The sequence below is a fragment of the Neovison vison genome, chromosome 1, assembly GCF_020171115.1.
Source record: "Neovison vison isolate M4711 chromosome 1, ASM_NN_V1, whole genome shotgun sequence".
NCBI classification, from domain to species: Eukaryota; Metazoa; Chordata; class Mammalia; order Carnivora; family Mustelidae; genus Neogale; species Neogale vison.
Genome location: NC_058091.1, coordinates 181,434,002 through 181,457,938, shown reverse-complemented (window position 1 = coordinate 181,457,938; position 23,937 = coordinate 181,434,002). Strand labels below are relative to the sequence as shown.

At 40.5% G+C, this 23,937-nt stretch overlaps 1 pseudogene; it reads left to right on the top strand.

Moving 5' to 3' along the window:
- Positions 1 to 705: 705 nt before the first annotated feature.
- Positions 706 to 23,937, top strand: part of LOC122917508 — a 57,585-nt pseudogene continuing 34,353 nt past the window's right edge.

The following is a 23,937-nucleotide window of genomic DNA, read 5'->3' as shown; positions in this document are numbered from 1 at the left end:
ACAAGTTGTAATTGCTTTGTTATCAGAAAGACAGAGGTAGGTTCATTTTATCCTTTTATCTCCTAGCGTCTTGGTGAATGAATTGTAGCACTCCTCATTACCATAGCTTTGTTCGGCTCAGTTTTTAATGATAATTGGCCTTGTCATTTCTTGTAATGTAAGCTATAGAAATCTTCTGGTTAAAGAAGAGAGAGATTAACAAGTCAGAATATATTTTCCAATGAATTGATAAAGAAATTTCATGTTTGATTTAAAAGCATTAATTAAATGACAAGGAGCTCATGAAGTGAAATAAACAAAAGATGGACAAATGACACTGTCACAGCACATTCAGGAAGGAAGCACATGAGCATGTGATTTACTGAGACAGAATACTACGTGCGTGGGTCCTGTCATTCACACTCCCACCCCCCAATTTATAACCCCTTCCGATGTATTTTTTCTTTCATCTTTTTTACATGAGTGCGCCCCATCTCGGTCTTCTTTATATGCCACACTTTTTTGTGATTTTGTCCTTCTGGATGAGACAATGTACATTTGCGTAGTCATACTCAGAATTGTTAACACTGAGTTTAACAGGGGCTAAACCTGTGCAGGCCAAAAAGCTCTACATTGCCCTCGTCTGTCAGGTAGAGGAATTGCCCATCTCACAGATCGCTTCAAGTAAGGTGGAACCTTCCAGAGTACCTAGCGAAGGATGCAAGGATGAGGTTCTTCTGCGGAGTGGAGAACATGGAGCAGTTGAGCAAGGAGCTTCTTACTCAAGTTGATCATAGGGTGAGTTTCTAAGGAAACTGCCTACTTTAGAAGGAGAATCCACTTTATGCATCTTTGATTTAAATCTTCTGCTATATAAACTATGTCACTCTTGCCACTTTCTAAACTAGTCCAGTTCCAGGACCTTACTTTGTAGAAGATGTAGGACCCGCCCATCCTATGTTCCTTTGTGATTTTGACCAAGGTGGGAACACACTTGCCCAGTCTAATCAAGATAAAGTGGTAGTGTTCAAGATGAAGTGTAATGTATTTTTTGAAAAAAGCCAAGGGAAGGTATCCTAGAACTTACAAGAGCCTAGACTTGAGCGCTGTGTCCACACTGTGTCTAGTTGCAGATGAAATCTGGCAATGCTCCTTCTAGCCTGAGGTAGGTACATGTTTTAACTACTTCCACCTTCTAAATCCTATGCAAAATCTCTTGCCAGGACCAGTGGAAGTTGTTATCTATTCAAAATGGAAAGTGTTGATAAACAGCATTATCTTTTGTCCAGTTGTTTTCCTCTGTATTTCTCTGTGTGCACTGCCCCCCACCAAATCCCTCAGTTTCCTATGGAATTAATTACTTTGTCTGTATTCCTTTCTAGGTTGTGGTTGCTTTGCTTGTAATCACTTTCTGCTAGAACCTGCTTCCTGGTTTTCTCCCAAGGTATGGGTAAACAGATCAGCTCCGTCTGCGTTAGGAAGACGTTCTCATGTTGGCTCATCATGCTTCTTCTCCCGGTCCTCCTCAGCTGTAAGTAAAGCTCCCTTGCGTTCAAAACTGTATCGGTAGTGCCGTGAGTGTTAATGCTACTACAGTGAAGAACATTTACTTTTCCATCTCTAACACCTAGTGTGGAGTCTCATGCACATTAGGGCTTCAGAAGAGGCTTGTTGAATAAGTGAATTGGTGATACACTTTCGCTTACAAGATATTTATTTGGAGTCTGATGAAAGAACTAACAGGTGAGAGCTGTGGGCCCCAGGAATTCCTGTCCTCTCACTTGACCTTTTCCCTCAAACTTGCCTGGAGCTTATTCACGAGACGTTTCAGACTTGTTTAAATTTTTGATGATGCGTAGCAGTTCTAGCTAACATCTGGAGAGAGTTCACGGTAGGGGACATGTGGACCCAGTCAGCGCCAACTTTCCTCATAGCCCAGTGGTAATAAATTACTTCCTTGCAGTAACCAGAGGCAGACTCACACTCCAGTCTGGGCCTGGTTCCTTGTTTCTGTTTCTGGTTTGACGGATCCCTCCAACTCTCTGCTCAAGTACAAAGCAGAGATGACGGTTATGTCCTGAGCCCCCTGGTTGAACAAGACATTGAATTTCACTCTCCTGGCTCTTTTTTATGGCCCACAACCTACCCACTTCTTAGGTACTTTGAGGGAAGGATAATCCCAAACCACATTCCTAGAGTTTTACATCTTCAAAACTATTACTTTTTTTTTTTTTTCACAGATGGATTTGCTCTTCCAGTTAAAGTTTGTGGTTAGAATCTAGATATTCTGATTCCTGACCTAGTGCCATATCCATATTATAACACTTAGGAAAATTTAGTGACTTTCAGAAATATGCGACTGACTTAGTGATTCTGTGGTATTTAATTATTAATCATCATGACACTTGATTGTGTTCTACATCTAATTTCTCTCTTTTCAGTAATGGCCAGAAAACCTTATAAGAATTGTCTCTGTGGGGGCGCCTGGGTGGCTCAGTGGGTTGGGCCGCTGCCTTCGGTTCGGGTCGTGGTCTCGGGGTCCTGGGATCGAGTCCCGCGTCGGGCTCTCTGCTCGGCGGGGAGCCTGCTTCCCTTTCTCTCTCTCTGCCTGCCTCTCCATCTACTTGTGATTTCTCTCTGTCAAATAAATAAATAAAATCTTTAAAAAAAAAAAAAAGAATTGTCTCTGTGTATTTTTGCCATTTCAACCCCTTGACCACTTCTTTCAGGCTTTTACAATCTGGTTTTCTATCACCTTTTGTCAGACTGTAATTGTTCTAGAAATGGATAAGCCCAGGGGTTTTCCTGAGTGCTCTATTCCTGGATCTTTCTTAGTCCTAGAAGGTTATGTTCAGTTTTCCCTTCCGGTAGCATCAAAGGCATGGCACTCTCCAGATGATACTGTTATATTTCAGTAATTCCTTTAAAAAAAAAAAAACTTTTCAACTATGAAACATTTCAAGTATCTACAGGAAAAGCAAAAATGGTGTAACGAATCCCTGTTTACCTATAAGCCAGTTTCAATAATGGTCAACACTTTGCTGCTTTGATTTTCCTATCTCCCCATATTTTATTTTTAAGGGGATTAAAGCACATCTAAGACTGCATATTATTTGAATTATAAATAATTCAGTGTGTATCTCTAACATATAAAAACCTAAAAAAAAAAAAAACCAAAAAAACCCTGATGGCATTAGCACATCTAAGCATTAATGGTAATTCCTTAGAATTATTCAGGAATCAGTCTGAATTCAGTTCCCCTATTCATGCCATCTATTTTGGAACAGGAATCATTTGTCTGTTAGAATTTATTCATACTGAATCTGGCTAATCGTACCCTTGGGTGTTTTCAATATGTCCTTCCTTCTATTCTCCAAATTTTTTGCCAAGTGGTGATTAGATCTAGAGGAGCACTGTCCCCTGGAGTAGAATGCAAACCACGGATATAATTTAAGGTATTCTAGGGGCACCTGGGTGGCTCAGTCAGTTAAGTGTCTGACTCTTGATTTCAGCTCAGGTCATGATCTCACGGTTGTGGGATCGAGCCCCAAGTCAGGCTCTGTACTCAGGCAAAAGAGTGCTTGAGATTCTCTCTCTTCCTCTCCCTCTGTCCCTGCCCCCACAAATAAATAAATAAATCTTTTTTAAAAAGTATTTTAGATAGTGCTAAATTCACCCTCCCAGAGGGTTTGTACTATTTTTGTATTTCCTCCAGCAAAATGGGAGATCACTGATCACCTTAGAGCCTTACAAACAGTACTCTGAACTGCCAAGCCCAGGGTTTTCTATCAGTCTAGTGAGAAATGGTATCTTGGTGTAGTTTTAACTTACATGTCTCTTATCAACAGCCAGGGTAAGCATCTTTTCCTGTGTGTAAGGGCTGCTTCTACTTTCTCTTCTGTGAACTGTCCATGTACCTTTACCCATTTTCTCTTGGATTGCTGATCTTCTTCGTCTCCATCTTTAGAAAATCTTTTTGAGGAGTATTTGATCTTTGAGTGGAATGTAAATGAAAGTTGCAAGTGTTTTTCCCCAGGTCCCTCCTGTGTAGCCTTCTCACCTTGGCTCTTCCTTCTTCTCCTTCCAATGGGCAGCCTTGCTTCACGGTTCTGCTGTCAAATTGCTGATTATCCTCTGAGCTCATCCATCAAGAACTCAACATGCCTCTCTCCATACTGTGAGTTCTCACGAAGGAGACTCAGGTTCTATTAATTTTTGTATTTCCAGCTCCTGATGCTGTGGTTAACTCATGGGGGATCTTTGATATATTGTTTCAACCTCTATGCTGTGATGTGCAAAATTTATTTTTAATCTCTACTTATATAACTTGTATATCTTGGTCATGTTGTTTTTACCACCTGGATTTTTCCCCTTTTTTTATTTTCTAGATCTGAACTGTTGAAATTTTACTTCTCTTTTAAGGCTTATCTGTGCCATTTACTCTACAAAAGCTTTCCTGATTTCATTAAGATGATCTTTCCTTTCTTTGAAATCCTTCATACTTTGTATTTCTTTCTGGGTCCTTATCATGTGACCCCTTCCCCTGACTCACATCCTTTGCAGAGTCTAGTACACAGGCTGAAGGAAAAGGATAGTTGCTGAATTACATAAAATATGAATGATGTGTTCTTTCTCTATTTTACATAGTTGGTTTATCTTGCCTATCTAAGTTCCCATCGTAAGTTTCCAGAAGGCTCATCAAATCAGACTCAAAGATGGGAAATATTTTAAGCACTCAATTAGCATCTTATTAAATACAAATTAACTTGTTTTAAAAATAAATAATAAATGAAATAAATAAATAAAAAACACCAATAATTTCAGTGTTAGTTACAGGAGTGGTCAATGTTAGTTTAGAGACGAGAATCCACAGGGCAGAGCTAGGAGAGGAAAGGTTTCTAGCATCATTAGTATGTAACTACCTTCACCTAGAGAAGTAAGTCACTGGATTAAGTTACTGCAACAGTCTGAAGATGTCTGTGTTCTTTTTCTTCCTTTTTCCCCCCTTTTTGGGGAGTGTGTGCAAAATTCATTTGCGGAATATTGAGTTACTTGATTGAATATTGAGTTACATTACCTGATTTATTGAAGATTATTTTCATTGAGCTTTATAAGGCTCCATCTTTTTTGAGTTATTCATTTAATTCCTCTTCATCTCAGAGCCGCACCCCATTTCTGCCTACCCTGTCAATCCTTACTTGATCATAGTTGACACATGTCTTCAGGTAAACCATCCTTATAAAATAGATAGTGCCCTGTGTGTGACTTTGGGTTTGGCCCTGTGCCTCTTTAACTAATAAAAAGAGGGAGAAGTGGCTGTTTACCAGATTCCAGCTGAGGCAATCAAGAGGACACTTTTCATTTATTTATTTATTTATTTTGTGCTATCATTGTCACCAAGACAAGTGTCCTGGTGGCTGGCCTTAGGAGGGGATGACTACTATTTTCAGATTGTTGGTTTAGAAACTCATATCTTATTTCTGACGACATTTTGCATGTCGCCATGTTGTTGGGCATCAGTAAATAAAATATGAACTGGAAGCAATATAATATAGCATTCCCTGGAAATACCGTCATTCAATCACTTAGGGAATCTACTAAAAGTGCAGATCTTTTGGCTTGCCCAGATATTCTGTATCAGAAACTATATGGTGGGGTCCAGGAATATAGATGTGTTTTAAAAGAAATAGCCAGTGATTCAGATACATGTGGTTCTTGGGTCCATTTTGAGAAATGCTAATTCTGTTTTCTTCTCTATAATATAATGGGATAAATATCTAAGTGTATAAAATGTAGCCATCATCAATCCATCACCAATCTAGTCATCTCACTCATATATCTCAAACATATTAACTTTGTTTAAAAAAAGATTCATTGGGACGCCTGGGTGGCTCAGTTCGTTGGACAACTGCCTTCGGCTCAGGTCATGATCCCAGAGTCGCGGGATCGAGTCCTGCATCCGGCTCCCAGCTCCACGGGGAGTCTGCTTCTCTCTCTGACCTTCTCCTCGCTCGTGCTCTCTCTCACTGTCTCTCTCTCAAGTAAATAAGTAAAATCTTAAAAAAAAATAAAATCTTAAAAAAAATCTTAAAATCTTTTAAGATTTTAAAATCTTAAAATCTTATTTATTTTAGAGAGAGAAAGAGAGTGTGTAGTAGTGGGGGGCGGGGGGAAGGGTCCGGGGAGAAGGACCACCTAGGTGCCCCAAACATACTAACTTTTAAACGTTCATTTAATGTGTTTTAGAAAACACAAGCATATAGCCTCATGGAGATTTCAAAATGAACTTCAAACGGATCCTGTGTAAGAGATGTCTTGTTTAAAGATGCCAGTTCATCAGTTTCTGTCCACAGATTGAGTTTATCTGCTTCACATCTCTCTCTATCATGGAAAACTCTCTTCCCTGCCCTTTTATCATGAACTTCCAAGTCACCCGTTAGAGTCCACGTTGATTAGTCCATTTAAATGGACTTTGCTGGTTTATGTGTAGGTCAGCTCGAAAATGGAATAAACAGTGTGACTCCACGGATCCGTAAGGCCCCTTGGCCCTGAGCTGTTTGTCCCGTTGACTCAGTCACAGGACCCCTGGGATGCCCACAGTGTGGAGAGTTCCCGTTAAATGTATTTGTTATTTGGGAAGGGCTAGCACTCTTCTTTACTGGTAAGTGATAGCTCTGGTTGAAATACTTCCTCAGATCTTTAGCTGGTCACCCCCGACTTAGATAATGGACAGTTTTGATTACAAAATAGGGAATAAGAGCTATCAAGAATGTGGGTCATTTCATAGGACACGTGTGTACCTGAACACAGTGAGCAAAGGCAGGACTGACAAGAAAGGGGACTGACTGGGTGTTCATTTAGACCTACTTTTACTTTGCAAATTTTTTCCTAGAGAGAGAAGCCTTCATTTATAATGGTGGTCTTTCCTATTTCTTATAATGAATGTGTATGTTCAGCTGAGCAGTGCTCCTACAGTTTTCACATGTTGAAAGCTTTTGGGCTAAAGAAGAGTCTTTAGGTGCCAATTATTATTTTAATGCTAAAATTAAATAAGGAGCCAGTAATTTCGCAGGGAAGCTTGCCTCATTTGCATGTTGATTAAAAAGTATCTGTGAAGATTGGGGTGGGATTTGAACAAATAAGCCTTGTGTGTGGATCATATATTTTTCTTCTGGTCAGAATTGGGAAATGTCCTTTGTCTATGAAGGATATGGAGTGGCTGCCGAGAGAATCGATCATTCAAAAGATCTTCTTACTGAATCTCAAATAGCCTCCCTAGCTTTGTTGTGTACATGCTAGTGTGTACCCAGGTGTGTGTTCACTGCGTATGTTCATGAGCTTAGTTTTCTCTAAAGCTACTGAAATAAAACCAAACACAACACAAAATAAAATATACTTTCCCAAAACCTGTCGTCTACTGCTGTACAACATTCGTTTTTAGTTAGAATTAAATCTTTTGTACACGTGCCAAGGGTTATTGTTGTCAGTCTCCTTCAAGCTTGGATACACTGTGATTTGTAAGATTTGGGGGTCTTTCCCCTTTGCACTTGGGCATTGTATTTATAATCAGGTAGTATCTGATAGGAGCTGCCCAAGTCAGTTTTGAGGATTCCTTTATGTGGTTGGAACATAGCCTGATATGCCTTGTTACTCTTTTTTTTTTTTGTCACATAGCAAATGTGCTTTTCCTTGTCACTCGTGATTTTTCATCCTTTTTGGTCCCATTTTAATGCTCTCTAAAATTCTATTTAGGACCCTGTTTCACTCACAGCCATCACAAATATAATCAGGATTTTCGTGAGGAAGGCTGATTTGATATTTGAATCTTGCTTTTTAGCCACACTGTCAACTCATTAAACAAACACACAGTCAGATGTAGTATTCAATTAGGCGCCCGGAACAACAAGTTGCTTCACAAATGTTATTTGATCGTGATTAAGGTTACAGTTTTCCATGAACTATCCTTGTCCTGGTCAGGTGCTTTGGTCTCTATGTTTACCCAATGTCAGCTGTTTGAAGCTCTAAACATCCCTGTGAGCCATCTAAAGCTAGATGTCATTGCCAGCTGATGTTGAAAGAGTGCCACAGTTCTTTCTTTAATGGTATTTTCAAATGTAACGAAAGTTGAAGCCCCAAAATGGGCTTCTCCTTTTGATGGAGAAATAAGAGATGAATATGTTGGCTGACTAAGGGGCATTTCCAGGGACAGCTGACTTGATCATTGTTTTTCTTTTATTGTTGTGTGAATGACAGGAAGGAAAGGGGAATGGAATGGATATACGTGAGCGTTTTTTTTTTTTTTTTGACCAGAGCTTATTCAAAAGGCATTTGAACATCAGGAATTACATATAGCACACAAGTAGCCACAAGTTTTCCCTTTAATAACTGGAGATTGCCTTATTGTCCTTGATCTTTAGTTCAGGGGTGGGTAAGCTATATCCCACCAAATACTGCCCAACAGCCTGTTTTGTAGATAAATTTTATTGGAACACACCCACGCCCATTCATTTGCATACTCTCTCCCATAGCTTTCATGCTACAATGGCAGAGGTGAGTATAATCCACAAAGACGAAAATATTTACTCTCCAGTCCTTTATAGAAAAAGGTCACTAGGGACGCCTGGGTGGCGCAGTTGGTTGGACGACTGCCTTCGGCTCAGGGCGTGATCCTGGAGTCCCGGGATCGAGTCCCACATCAGGCTCCCAGCTCCATGGGGAGTCTGCTTCGCTCTCTGACCTTCTCCTCGCTCATTCTCTCTCTCACTGTCTCTCTCTCTCAAATAAATAAAAAAATAAAATCTTTAAAAAAAAAAAAAAAGAAAAAGTTCACTAACCCACATTTTGGTTGAATCAAGGGTCTTAGGGGTGTTGGAGCCTGGTTGGGCTATATGCCTATTTTGATCATATTCTTTGGGAAAGAGGTAATAACATGTTTACCATTTGTTCCGCATTTTGTGTCTTGGAACATGCAACTTATTTTTAGAATGAGTTGGTTTTATCCAAGGATTTTTATTTCAATCTATGAAGAAGTAGTTCCCACAGTGTGTTGTGTGTCTCAAGAGATACAGGGGTAAAATCATACATGCAAATTCTGTGGGGTGTGTGTGTGTGAGAGAGAGAGAGAGAGAACAGAGACAGGATAAAAGATTTTTTTTTTTGTTTCGGTGCCTATACATTTCTTTTGAGCTATTTACATTGGCTGTTGTACTCCTCAGTCAGTTTCTTGCAAGATTAAAATCTGCTTCCCACTCCTGGCTATGGCCCTAACTTCACTCAGCATTTGGAAAAAGGAGAAAGTTGGCATTGGTTTAATATTTAAGTTTCGGTGAATTTGTTCTTATGTATTTGTTTTTGCTTAAATAATATATACCCAAGGTAAGAGATCAGAAATACAGATGAGCTTATGATGGGGAAGGAGGGAAACCTCTCTGCTTTCTTCCTCACGTTCCCGGGCTCATTTCCACCAGCATTTCTTTGAACCATTAAAAAGAAATTCTGGTAGCTATTGAATAGAAATCATCAACACCTATTTCTTAATTTAATGACCTTGGACCATTTCCCCTTACTCGGTGCTGTGAGAGATGGCAATTTGGCTCCCTCACCCTTTTCCTTAACTTTGGTGGTTACATTTGTATTTTCAGTTTTACTTTTGGTTCTTTTCATAACTTTAGAAAAAATATCAATAATCCGATCTCTTGTTCCCTTTCTTTTAGTCAATTGACTTGATTTTGCTCTGGGATGAAAATATTAGTCCTTTCCCTCTCTTGCCTGCTCCTTCTTTACATTTTTTTTTTTCTTCCCATGTTCCTTCAATTTAATTTTGGCTTTTATATTGTCAAGGTTGATAACATTTACATTCTGTTCTGCAATTACAACCATACTTTCTGTGCTCTCTGACTATGTTTGTTGCCTTTGAGGCTAAAAATAATCAATCTTTTATATTACTATAAGTATGTAATTATTTTTTACTGCCGAGACATGTAGTGTGCTAGGATTCCATTTCTTTTCTTCTGGATTCCATTACATGCCCCCAGGCCACTCATCAGGGTAAAATGGAATCTTTTCCTTTGTACCTCTGTGTCGTTTTTATAGGATTTCTGTTAATCAGTCGCTGGCCAACCTGGATTGATTTTTATATGTCTCTTATCTTTTTGCTCACATTTTCAATTTGTCTTTTCTGCTCTATAGTCCGAAGGATGTCTCAAACTTTGTTTTCTATCCATTTTATGGCATTTTAAAATTTTGGCAATTGGTCCTCCTGCTCTTTTTACTTGCTCTTTCTGGAGAATTCCACGATTAACTTCCTGCTTCAGCCCTCCCTCCTGATCATCGTTTGAGTGATGGCTCCCTCTGCTTTCATGTATACATAGAACCATTCTATTCCCTACTCTGTCATCCAGAAATCTGCAAAAATATCTGGTCCATTGATGTCCCATATGTTCTCAGCACTTTTATGAATTTACTTCCTTGTGTCTTTTTTAACTGCCATTTTAATGAGTTTCAAAGGAGAAGAGGCAAAGGCATATGCATAGTCTACCATCTTGAACTTTATTACTTTAAATTCATATCTCACTGTAGCTTTTTTTCCCTTTAAGAAGCACAGACTATTTTAGAGTTTATAATAAATAACCCGCACATTTATCTAGCATATTTACATTGTCTTTTATTCTTTCAAGCAGGCCAACAAATTTTCCTCAAAGATTTGGTTATAAATCAGGTTCTGATAAGAACTGCATGATAAATGCAGTAAATGCATGGTTGAATTTTTCCTTTCTATAATTTCTCTTTCTTCAAGTCAGTTTTATTTAAAACTATTCTACATACTTAGGTGTTCTACAAACTCAGAGTTTTAAAGTTTAAGATCCTACATCATTTTTTACATGGCATTTACATTCAAATTTATTTCCCACCATAAATCAACCATAGGCTTCGTATGCATTCAATTAGTTATATAGTTTCTTATGAACACAATAGGCATACGCTCCCTGTTTCCTTTTCCTCTTTTCCTCATTGTGATTTGCTTTTCTAATGAACTTCCCTTCTGGCACTTTTTTTGTATTTTCAGATCACTTACCATTTCTTTTCCTCAGAGAAGAGTTAAGCAGAAAATCAGACACTTTTTCTCCCCACCTCTTATCTTTAAGACATTTTGCATGTGGGTAGAGAGTGCCTATAATTTAGTTTTCTTCAGATGCCTTCTCACAATTAATTAATTAATTAATTAGTTAATTAATGAGACTGCTGTGGACGGAACTGTTTGCTCCCAGAAGTCAAAGGTGGAACGCCTACCCCTCAGGGTGACTACATTTGGAGCTAGGGCCTTTGCAGAGGTCATTAAGGTTAAATGAAGTCATAAGGGTGGGGCCCTGATGTGAGAGGATTTGAGCCTGCCAGAGAAGAGACCTCCAGGTGCTCCCTCTTTCGTCCCACCCTGTGAGGACACTGTGACCAGATGATCAGTTGCAAATCAGGAAGAGAGCTTTTAACAGTAGCTAAACTGGTTGGCACCATGATCTTGGACTTCTTAGCCTCCAGCACGGTGAGAAATAAATTTCTGTTATTTAAGCCACCCAGGGTATGGTGTCTTGTTATGATGGCCCACACTGACCAATAGAGACCCTACAAAGGTTTTGAGTTTTCTATTTCTCTATCCCTTTCTGTTGCTTAGATGTTGACTTAACTAGTACCTCCCGCTCCCCTCCTCCACTCTCTACTCTTTCCTCATGTGGTTTAATGAGCATCGTGACACTTCCTCAGATACCCGGGATCCCAACAGTATATACTATAGAGGTTCCTGTTGGGAGCACTTGGTTATAGTCAGTTTTCTTAGGTGAGGCCCCATCAGGCATTTCATGCCTTGTTACTCCCCAAGTTCTCGCCCAGTCACAGAAATTTCAAATTTATTTCCATTCAAGTCTGAACAAATGCTGTGCTCCCTTCTTGCATGGTAATGATTGTTTCTGTCATTGCCATTCGCCTTAGATGGCCTCCTACATTTATGCTTCCACGGGCATGAGGCTGCCTATTGAATTTCCCTCAAATCTAGGAATTTGTGTTAATTTCTGCCAAGAATTTTCTTGCACTCAGTTTCAGTGGTGGCGTAGGGCTGGCTTCTGATATCCTTATCAGGAAGCCATCTGCTGGCCAAGCACCTATGGGAGGCAGAGGGGAGCATTTTGCTATCACCTTCTCTACTTCTATGAATTCTCTTGAAATAAACTCCGTCATGAATCTCTAGCCTACTCTTATGTGGGCTGGAAGTGGGAGATGGACACTGATAGGCAAGTTCTGCCACCTTTAATAAGTCTCACGAGAATGCTCGGACATCTCTCCGCAGAAGGAAGAATTTCTCCTCATCTAGTGTCCTCAGATCTGATGCTTCAGCCAACATCCCACCATTGCAGGGAAAATCCCAGTTAGCATCTTGTTGCTCTGCTTTGATAATTAACATTTGTTTCCACCAACGCTAGCCCTTCTTTCTCAGTCAGAAAGAGTCAGTGGAATGGAAGCGGGGAAAGAAAAGTTCCCTTCTCTAGAAATTCTCCCTCAAAGTGAGTTCACCCATTCGTGTAGAGATAAGATGAGTATTTCCCTAGGGTCCTTGGTGCTGTCCTCCGCACAAGGCTGTGGTGGCTCAAGAGTCTATTTACTGTTTGTAACGTGTTTCTTCTCTACCAGAAAATGGCCCCATCTCCTCCCACCAAGGTCCCTAGCACATAGCAGAGAACATGAATTATAACTGGGACTCGGTTAATGTTGGTTGCACTATTGACAATGAGCTGACTGGGGAGCTGTAAAGGGGAGCTTGACTGGAAATGGCCATTTGATTTTGACATTTGACAACTTCGAAAGCTCTGAATGGAAGATGCATTTGTGGGAAGAATAAAGCTGTCCTGAACTTAAGTACTGTGACGAGGAAGGCCCTGTCTCTATGGGCAGAGAGGAATTGAAAAGGATAATCACCCTCTCCCCACCTCCAGTTAGCTTCCTCAGATATCCTAAATTTAGAAAAATTCTAAAGTCCCTTGAACAACTGTGTTAATCCTGAAAGAAGCAGTTTATAAACAGGCAAGGAGTGAGGGCTGCGAAAACACCTTGACTTACCTACTAAGATGCCTTGGAGAATCACTTAAAATTGTATTGAAGGCACAAATCTGTCAGTGGCCCCTGCTTTAGAGACCTGAAATCACATTCTTTAGGTGGGAAGACTTTTCCATTTAGGGCTGTGTACATTCTGCTGATGCAAAATCGACAAGGTTGGCAGCCTCTTTGGATGAACGTGTGGCAGCTTATTATTTTCCATGGTAACAGATTTTTGTGACACCAATATGGGATTGACTTTGCAGTAGGTTCAAGCAGAAGTACAAGCTGACTCGCAGGAAATAAGCTGTTGTCTAAATTTAACCATTTGGAGCAGGTTACGAACCGAGCAGAGAAACCCGCGTTCTTTTTCAGGACATGGGTGTTTTGGGTCTGCTCCTGCTTCAGAAATCTCGGTGTGGAAAACCCAAGTTCAAACAGTGTGATGAGAGAGAGGATCGGAGAAAGCAAGTGACAGAGGGACAGGGATTGAGAGGGTCTGTGTGAGCAGTGACTGTGGGGAGGGAACGAGTCAGAAGTGCCTCTGCTTAAGAATGTTGAGGAAAGGCACCTGGGGGGCTCAGGCAGTTAAGCCTCTGCCTTGTGCTCAGGTCATGATCCCAGGGTCCTGGGATCGAGCCCAACGTCAGGCTCCCTGCTCAGTGGGGAGTGTGCTTCTCCCTCTCCCTCTGCCTGCTGCTCCCCCTGCTTCTGCTCTCTCTCTGTGTCAAATAAATAAATAAAATCTTAAAAAAAAAAAAAAAAAAGAAAGGAATGTTGAAGACAACCGATGTTGTAGGCTAACGGCACCCCTACCCCCACAGTATCAAAAGGATAGCAGCATGGCAGTCTGCTGTGTATGTAAATAAAAAAGTTGAGGAAAGACGTGTACTCAGCATGCTCTTAAAACATCTGTTCTAGTAAAACACTTGAAAATAATCATGCACTAACAGGAGAAAAACAGCTGTGTGGGAATCGGTAGGCTCCACCATACGCACGCCTGGAATACAGATACGATAAAACCTTCAGAAATGGGCCCCTGGGGCATTTGGATCAGTGGACGGACTATTGATTATGTGTAATTTTACTGAAAGCTGTTTTTATTTAGCTGTACGGAATATACTGTGCCTAGGGTCCTAGGGAAAGCTGCTCCTCGTGCATGTGTCACTTAAAGCCTTTTACACCAACTCTCACAAAGGAATCGAGGAGCAAAAATTACCCTCTAGGGAAGGTTTTGAGGTACCAGGTGGTGATGTTTCTGCAACCGAGTCATGGAGGTGACTCCGTGCTTAACTCGGGGCAGGAAGCCTTGCTTCCCCTTGGCACTAAATTGTACCCCAAGCTTTGATCCTGTTCTCTATCCCTTGTTTTTGGTCAGCTCACTGCATCGTGATCAGATGTTCTTATTTGTAGAGACAGAGAGGCTATGTAGCCTCCCAAGAGATAGCTTGTGTGGATCTTAGGAACCCGTCTCTTCTCACCCATCCCTGGAAAGCTGTTAGAGAAAAACACTTTTCTTTCCCCAGGCAGTAGAAAATGTGTAATATAAGTAAAATAAACTCTCTGTTTATTCCTCCCTGTATCTTTTAAGATTTTGTGTCTGGAGACACTCACTATTGAAATTAATTTGCTCCTAAATTAATAACCATTACTTATGTACTATAATTGCCCTCGTGTTTCCAAAAAAAAAAAAAAATCATTTGAAGTTAAAAAAAAAATGTGGGTCAGCTCTCATCCTCCAGATGTTGATGACGCGATGGAGGGTTTGGAAAATGCCCTTTTGCTTCTCCTTCTTCATGCCCCATGGTGAAAAGCCCCAATTTCGAGGTGTCTCTTGCAGGTGCAAAGCACTGCAGTACCGTATTCCATCAAGATGCTATTTTTCTTGTGCTGAAAGAGCATTCCAAAATTTATCAGCCTTTACTGGATTCAATCAGGCAGCCACTCAGAGCTGCTCAAGGCAGAGTTGTACTTCTCACCACTGACATGTGGAAAAGCAATCAGACACTGAATTATATGGCTGGCTTTCTTTGTCTTCATCTGTTTAAAGTACTCACCGAACCCCAGTGAAATAACAGCGCTGTGTGGAAAAGCCCTTGGAAAACCTCATTCATCATGAAGTTGGTAGGGAAACCTGAACAAATAGCTCAAGGGCCGACTTCACAAAAGGCAAGAACAGACAGTGTTCTGATGTTTTCAGGAATCCTGCTGTGAACGTCATTTTGCCTCCCTTCGCCCCCCACTCCCACCTTCCAGACTTGAAACATTTGGACCCTTAGACTCCAGGCAGACAGAATATGAACTTCTCATAGAGGGTTAGTGTGGCAGCTGTTACAATAATAGCATTTCCAGACCTTGCTCATCCACTTTGAGAGCCGCAAATGTACCATTAAAAGCAGTTTATGTGTCCCTGTGTATCAAGGACTGTGCCACCAGCAAGGCTGGCTAGGACCATCTAAGTCGAGGTAGAAAAGACAGACCTGCCATATCTAGAGGATGGAACAAATGTTGGCTTCAAGCTGACCTGCCCCGTGGGGATGAACTGCTCTGTAGGTTATTGTTAGTGGTTTAAATGGTAAGTTTGGCTTTCTTCAGGGAGCAGCGTGATTCTAGCTTATACTCAAGTCTCGTCATTAGATGTTTGGGCTTAGGGCGTGTAAAGAAATGTTAATATTTGCTGAAGCCAAATATAATTAATGCTATAATTTGGTCTCAGAAAGGTAATGCTTTATTCAACCCAGGATGTGTCGGTTTTAGATTATTTATAGTTTGGATAACCCACACAATGGATCCTCTATTCTACAGATAATACACAGTACTTTTAAAGGATGTTAGAAGCAATCTGTGAGTTCAGCTTCGATTTGGAAGAGTAGGGAAAGTTATTAAAATTGGATCTCTCAAGGAGATAGGACTAAATACCTCCTGCTCAAAGGAAAGATTGAGTTTCAAGAGTGCCTGAGGATAAGGGATGTGGCAATCTGGTAGGCTCCCAGTTTTGGCTTTGCAAGCCACTTGATCCTGGATGTGAGCTGGGTGTGTGTGTGTGTGTGTGTGTTTTGTGTGTGTTGTGTGCGAGTGTGTGAATGTGCATAGTCCACATTTCCACACAATAGTGAATCTGATTTCAACTTGGACCCTAACAAGAAAGACAGGCTACTTGTCAAAGAATAATTAGTGTGCAAGACTTTCCATTTTCCTATCATGCCAGAAAATGAAAAAAAAAATTTAAGGTATAGATTATTTAGAACACAAAATGCTCAAGTCAGTGAAGCCATTCTAGAGAAAGTAGGTGGTCTCTTAGTGCCAGACATTTTGCAAAGCCTGTTGGAGAGAAGCATATCTCCCGGGAAATCCTGTTGGATTATCAGCATTTGCCAAAGAATTTCAGCAATTACTGGGTGAGAGAGGAGAAGTTCATTTCACAAAACAAGTTATGGCCCTGACGTATGAAGGCAACATGAAGCAGAGGTAACATGGGACAAAAATGCATTCACGTGTAGACAAACACCGGACACTTCAAGAAGTAAAAGGTTTCAAACTGATCCAAGCTAGAGGCTAAACTACACATTGTTATAAAGCACCAAGTAATCAGAAACTGACACTTGAATGTGATGGAAAAACTTTGCTATGTATCCTTGTGTTAAAGTTAATGGTACATGTAGATAGTTCTCCTTGTATATTGTGTTCATTTCCTTTCAACAGATCTTTTTGTTTTCCTCACATGGTCCAGAGTTGAGGAAATATTCTAAGTGTTATAGTTCTATGTATCTGTGAACTGGGTTCCGTTCAAATTCTGGACTCCAGAGCAGCGAAAGCAGCTATGCAGCACCGCTCAAAAGGATGTTGCTTTAGTTCAATATATTTTCCAAAGGAGGGAGTGTTAGAGTAGAAACTTGTTTGCTATATCCTCATTCCTCCTATCCTTATTCTATCGAGTCCGTTCTCTTAGTTAATACCTTTTTTTGAGGTCCCCATCATGGTCGGTCTATCTCAATACTAATAAGTCAACAGATAACCAAATACAGATAACTCAATCAAATACAAGCCTAGAATGATCTTTCTTAAGGCAAAGCAAAGCCCAATCAATACAAAAGCGATCTATAACTGAAATGCCACACCCAGTAATCGAGGTGCTATCAGCATAGTGTGGTGGGAAGGGCAGTGAACTAGAAATCATTCTCGTCCTCACTCTGCTGTCGGAGTTGGTTGACCTTTCGTGATCTCCTTAACCCTTGACAGAAGAAACCCATCTATCAAATAATGGGGTTGAATAGTAGTAATGGTGTTATTCTCTTCTATTGAGTTGTAAGATTATGGGAATTTGACACAAAGCTATTACACTGGAGCAGGGAATTTCATATGTACATATAAATTTCATATTATAGTTTCATATGTATATTTTATATACATCATAGGTGAGGTTACATACTATCCCAGTTTGGCTGTTTTAGGCAGAAAAGTAATTTCTTAAAATAATATGGGGTAAGTTACAGAAGCAATAGGAGGGCTTGAAAACCAGTTTGGGGCTCTGCAGCTAGGAAAAAAAAAAATGCCCAAGATGGTGTCACAGAGCACGCGTGGTGAGAATACGGTGGAAGCACTTGGGCACGGCAACCTCTGTGATAGACCCCCAGTGTGTCCTGCTGCCACTACTGCCTGAGGAAGGGGTCAGTTCACGCCACTTCTCCCCCAGTGGGAATCCCCCGCCCCCCCACCCCCCAGTCCCTGCATCTTTGCACCCTGCCTTCCAATGTAAAGGCTGTGGCCTGGGGCACATGCCCAGACCCTGCCTACTGGAGAAGCCAGAGCAGTGAGTTTCTAGATTTTTCAACATCTGTCTGGAATTCGCTCCTGTCTCCTATGGGGACTTTTGGTATGGGGTATTCCCCAAAATGTAAGCAAGGCTTCTGAAAATTGGCAAGCATCCGCCATACCATCTTTATGCCGTCTAGCAAACAAATATTCTGTTCTGAGGTGGAGAATTTATCCGTTGAAGTGCAGGAATACAGCCCATCCCAGGTTAAAGCTCCCTCAGAAGTCTGTGTCCCTCCTTCTTGTTAATTCTGCCTTCCTCCTCCCCAGGTGATGAAAGCCATTTCTCTTGGCTCACTTCTAATTTCTACCCAAACAATCTCTTTTTCTCTCCTCCTTCCTTCCCCTCCTTCTTGCCCTCCCTTCTACCTCTCCCTTTTTTTTTCTTCATTACTCTTTGGGATAAACAAATCAGAAAATTATTTCTCTTTGGCCAGCTGCCAACCTGACTTGGAACATTTAAGCCTTAAATCCACACATGTTCTCTGTGAATTACCCGCATAAGAAAGGACTCAGGCATCTACAGTGATTTGAGAAAACGTTATTCATTACAAGTACCACAGGCAGAAGGTTCAGAAGTGGGAATGGAAGGCTTGGACAAGGGAATATTGGAAAAAATCATCCACATGTACATTGGGTAGGATTGTACATGTGAGTGACGTGGGGCTGAGGTGGTATGTTGGTCCTTTGTGGGGAAGCCCTTTGAAAAAGAGGATGAAGGTTAAGTTCAGTTCCATTAGACTCTAAGAATATCGCTCTTCTGTCCGGAATGTGGTTGGGGAGACAATAGTCCAGTGTGATGTTGAGCCCCTTAATGCCCGGAATCCGTGAGAAGCTATTGTTATACTGTGTGTGAAAAATTGCAGTGTGTACACAAAAAATGCCACTCTCTAGCTCCAACTGGAAAATGCTATGAAGACACAATAAAGCAAATCACAAGCCAGCCCAGTGTAAGCTTGAAGAACAGTAATAAGTGAAAATGATTGCTAATAGCATGTTGTCAGTGATATAATGTTGCTGCCTTTTGGGTGTCAGAACTGGACCTTTTCTGAATTTATTACAATACTCACGGGGGGAAATGCATGTTCGTTACTAGTGTCTAGAGCATCTGGTAGGGTAACCTTTAATTCTGCTTAAATGGAAATCGACAAAGCAGATACATGTTATCCTGGTTCTTGAGAATTAGTCCCCAGAGATGGCTCTTCTGATACAGCATTCCTGAATTATGTGCCACCTTCAAAATAAGGCTTGAACATCAAATGACCCTCAGTGGTTCAATCTGTGTAAATAAATCGAAGCCATATGAATCTGACACAAATTGCTTCTTTCAATGAGCTGAGTGATTGCCATGGACTGCCATGGTCGAACTCTGCTTTATATATTGACTTCATGGATCTGAATCCCCTGCTTATACAAGAAAGTACAAGTTAGTGTCATCAGAGGTCCAGATTACATTTTGAATAGATAATACTTATCTTTGGGATTATGGACCTTGCGAGAATATGAAAGCTAAAGGAGGAAAGAATCCCTTCCTGTAAGTCAATAGTTATCATTCAGGTGTACAATATGTGTTATAGCATCCTGGGGAAGGGGAGTTATTTTGTAGGGGATATTTCATATGTACAACAGCTAGATTTTGTTATGAAAACTCTTTGCTTTTTCCAGCAGGCAAGCTATCAGGGAAACTTCATTAAAAACAAAAACAAAACAAACAAACAAAAAAACGAAAAAAACCAACCCCTCCCAAACTATTTTACTTCTCTGTCTTATATTTCCTTCATCTACAGTAATTTCTATATGGCTGAAGAAATAACCTCAAGGTGAGCCCAATGCTTTTAAAACATTTTTTTTTAAGATTTTATTTATTTATTTGACAGACAGAGATCCCAAGTAGGTAGAGAGGCAGGCAGAGACAGAGGAGGAAGCAGGCTCCCTGCTGAGCGGAGAGCCCGATGCGGGGCTCGATCCCAGGATCCTGGGATCATGACCCGAGCCGAAGGCAGAGGCTTTAACCCACTGAGCCACCCAGGCACCCCAGTGGGCTCAGTGCTTTTGAAACTCGTTCCCGTATTCAGGAGCTGGATTTTGAAATAATTTAGATGGAGGCAAGTCCCAGAACACCCCCCACCTTGGTTGAGATCTAGGTGATTGTGAAATGCTCCATCTGTCATCATAGATGCTCTGGAGGAGTATCTTGGTAGCTCCTGGAAGAAGTTATCAGGTGGATTGGGAGGAGATGAAGTAGAAAGAAGAAAGGAAGGAGAATTGTTTTATGCAAATAACACAATAAGGAAGAGAGGGATGAATGATGAAAAGGCAGGTGGCAGTCTGACCTCCAGCATTTGGGCTGGAAAGGAAGTAGAAATGTGCAGATGGGGAGGTTGGCTGATTTTTCCTGGTGGTGGGTTTTTGTGCAGTGAGGAACTGGATCTACTTCTAGTGCTGCCACCGCTATGGTCACTATCACCACCTCCTATCTGTGGGACATTGGGTCTTCTCCCATTTCCCAGTCCCAGAGATTCCTTCAAAATGTAGAGGTTGTGAAAAGTCTCAGGGTCTGGGGGCCAGGAGACCGAGCACCGACTTGACTGTGGTCACCAGCCAGCAACCAGGGGCGACTCACGTAACTTTGTCTTTGGAAGATGCAAATAACAAGAGTTAGCTCCTATGTGTGTTGTTAGGAATAAATGAAATAACTCAGGACAGTGGCGAGCACCATGTCGGGCAGAGAACTCACTGTTAGGTCAAGTTCCTTTTTTTTCCCTTTCTAGTTAAACTCATTTTTTTATCTACAATAATTAAATTTAAAAAACTACTCCCAGCTTGAGTATTTAATAGGTAAATGTTCCTTTTATACCAAATTACATCATTTTGGGGTTCTTCAACATTCAATAGAAGCTGTGTTTGGTTTATTGCTATATGCTTGTTACTTACTACTTCTAAGTGTCTAATGTAATACCTTGCACCTAGTCAGTGCTCAGAATTTTTATTGAATTAATGGTGGGAGGGCCAACACAGAAACAACCTTTTTGAAAATAAAGCTTTTCAGAGGAGACAGCTTTCAGTGAAGCAAAGCATAATAGGCAACAAAAACATGATAGATGGAACATTTCACAGCCATAGTTTCTCAGGGGAACAAAGGTCCAGGAGGACAACATTGCCAGGTATGTTCCAAGTCTGATAACACGTTTCTTTTCTTTCTTTCTTTATTACTTTATTTTTTAAAGATTTTTATTTATTTATTTGACAGAGACAGATCACAAGTAGGCGGAGAGGCAGGCAGAGAGAGAGAGAGGGGGAAGCAGGCTACCTGCTGAGCAAAGAGCAGGATGCAGGGCTCAATCCCAGGACCCTGAGATCGTGACCTGAGCAGAAGGCATGGCTTAACCCACTGAGCCACCCAGGTGCCCCACAAGTTTCTTTTCTGGAGCACAAAGGATCCATTGGGTTTTGCTCAGAACATCAAGATCTCAGCGAGAGTCTACGGGCACTTCTTAAGCTCTGAAAGAATTTAGCTTATCTGGATGCTCACCACCATTCTGAGGTGGACTGAAACACAGATGAACTCACATGAGAAAAGTCTTTCTTTTCCCCCCACTAAAGTAACATGTTTTCATATTCACATTTCATTTCAATGCACAGTAGAATTTTTCTCTTCTTACCTTTTATATCTGGGTCCAGTGGATGTGTGTTTTCCAAAGGATAAAATGAAATCTACTGAGTAGACAGAGACAGATTTTGGTATCTTTTGGTCTTTAATACTTTTTATCCTTTTGGAAGGAGGTCTTAATTCACTATTCCACGCCAGTGGGTACTGCTGGTAATTGAAACTTATGTTTCTTGTGGATAATTTTGAATGCCACAGACCACTTCATCAAAAATGTTAGTTATTGTAAAAATTGGCTGCCCTCACTAGTTTTAGATTACATTTGTACTAGCGGGTGATAGAGGAAGAAAGTCACAGGAACAGCAAAAAACCCTTAGTACTCTGGAGCTAGTCCCTTTCAGTTTGAATCTGGTTTGTGTATTTCCTACATATGGTCTTGTGCTAATTAGTGTACTTCTGTTTTGTCATCAACAAAATAAGGAAAATAATAGGATTTATCTTGTTGGATTTTTGTGAGGATTAAATGAATCAATATGGGTTGAAACACCTAGAAGGATGGTCAGCCTCTAGTTGACCTAATATTAGCAGTATTTTTCCTGTATATTGGTGATAGTTTTTTGGCTTTTAAATTTTATAATCCTGTAACTTTTTTCTTCTTCATGATATTACCAGGACTTGAGTCCAAAAGTTGGGGAATATATGAGTGAATGTGTTTGTGCATGTATGTTTGATTTTTTTTCTTCTGGGTGAGTAAGCAGGTTTTATTTCATATAGTTAGAGTTATTAACTTTGAAACATCCCTCAGTAATCCAATTTGAAGAGCTAGACAACAAAGTACCATATTTTTCATTGAATGGGAAAATGTGCAGTGGGTATATGTAATAAATGAATATATTATGCAGCGAGGATATAAAATTTAATGTATGTAGGTGGATAAGAAAGAAAGTCCACCCAAAAGGCTAATGACTTGGAATTAGAACTTTACAGAAGAGGTTTTGTATATCATTAAGTACCCTGTGGTAGCCTTTTTCCTGCTGATATCTTCTTAGATCTTCATACTCCTATTCAAAATCTGAGTATTCCAAGTATTGTTTTCAGATCCACAGTGCAATAGCAGACAGAATAAAAGGCTAAAACTGAATTCTCAAATTTGATTTCCAAGGACACAATGGCAAGGAAAGGGACAAGTAGGCTCCTTGTCAACTGTCCAGCAGTGCAGAAAAAGACGATCTGTTCCTATGTAGATTGGCAGAATTTAGATGCAATGAAAGCATTGAAATATTCTTAAAGATCCATGTTCTTTTTAAAGTTGGCCTCACTGAGATAAGTCAAGCTTATTTTTCTCTATTCAAGTGGGCAATGTGTTAGAATGCTTCAGTTCAATACTCTCTAATTTACCTTTTTTTTTTTTTTTTCTCACTTAGAAAATAACATGGGCTTCTTTTGGGAAGATCTGGCTTTGGTTCACGACTCTGTCATTTACTAATAGTTGGGCTGTGGGGAAGCAGCTTTCCCTTGTTGAACCCCAATTTTGGTATCTGTGAAACCGTGAGAACCAGATGCCAACTGCAGGGAGGAGGGCAGTATTAAAAGGCTGGACCTGGGAAGTAGTAGGATGCAGGCGCCGAATGTTAGCCCTCTGTCATAGTCCCAGCATCTAACCACACCTCCCAGCAGCCTTTCAGTCCTTCCCCCATTCCTACCTAGTATACATTTCAAAGCCTCCAAAAATAAATGAAGCGGCCCAAAAGATAAGAAGTTAAGGATTTCAGCAAATCATCTTATTTTCTCATTATCTTCTGCACTTTAAGGAACTGTGAGCATGTGGAAAAGAGAAAGAAGAAACTTCTTTTGGAGATTGTCATACCCCCTCCTTCTGTATATTCTGGAATGTTTTTGACAATGGTGATCACCTGAAAGGTAAACAAATAGCAAGGAGGAGTGGGACATTTGGTACTTAGAGGCTGAAGGGTTAGCAACAGATGTTTATTCAGCCCTATATATATTCATATTTTACATCGGTTTCTCGATAACTCTATGCATTTTTTAAAAGGAGCATTTAAATTTGCTACAGATGTTTCATGAAAACCATTATTAGAGTAAAGAGAAAATGCATTTGGAAGCAATCGTGCAAAGGTTTAATTTTTATTTCTAAGGGAAAATGTGTGCATGCAGTAAAAGTAATAAAGGAAAGCTGAATTTCCCTTGAGGTACACTCGGCTGAATAAAATCTGCTACATTATCCTTCAATCAGCCACTTAAAAATTTTAATTGTGTAGACTCTTAATCACAAGGAAAGTAACCTTTGCGTGAGCTTTCCTTTGCGGAGGGGAGTTAGAGAGGGCTACCCCCTTTTTTCAGCTCCTTTGGAGGAATCCTGTCTTATTGCAACATTTCTGTGCCTCTTCCTATGCTCCTCCAGGCTCTAAGCACTGACTTTCAGGCTCATTATGTTGTAC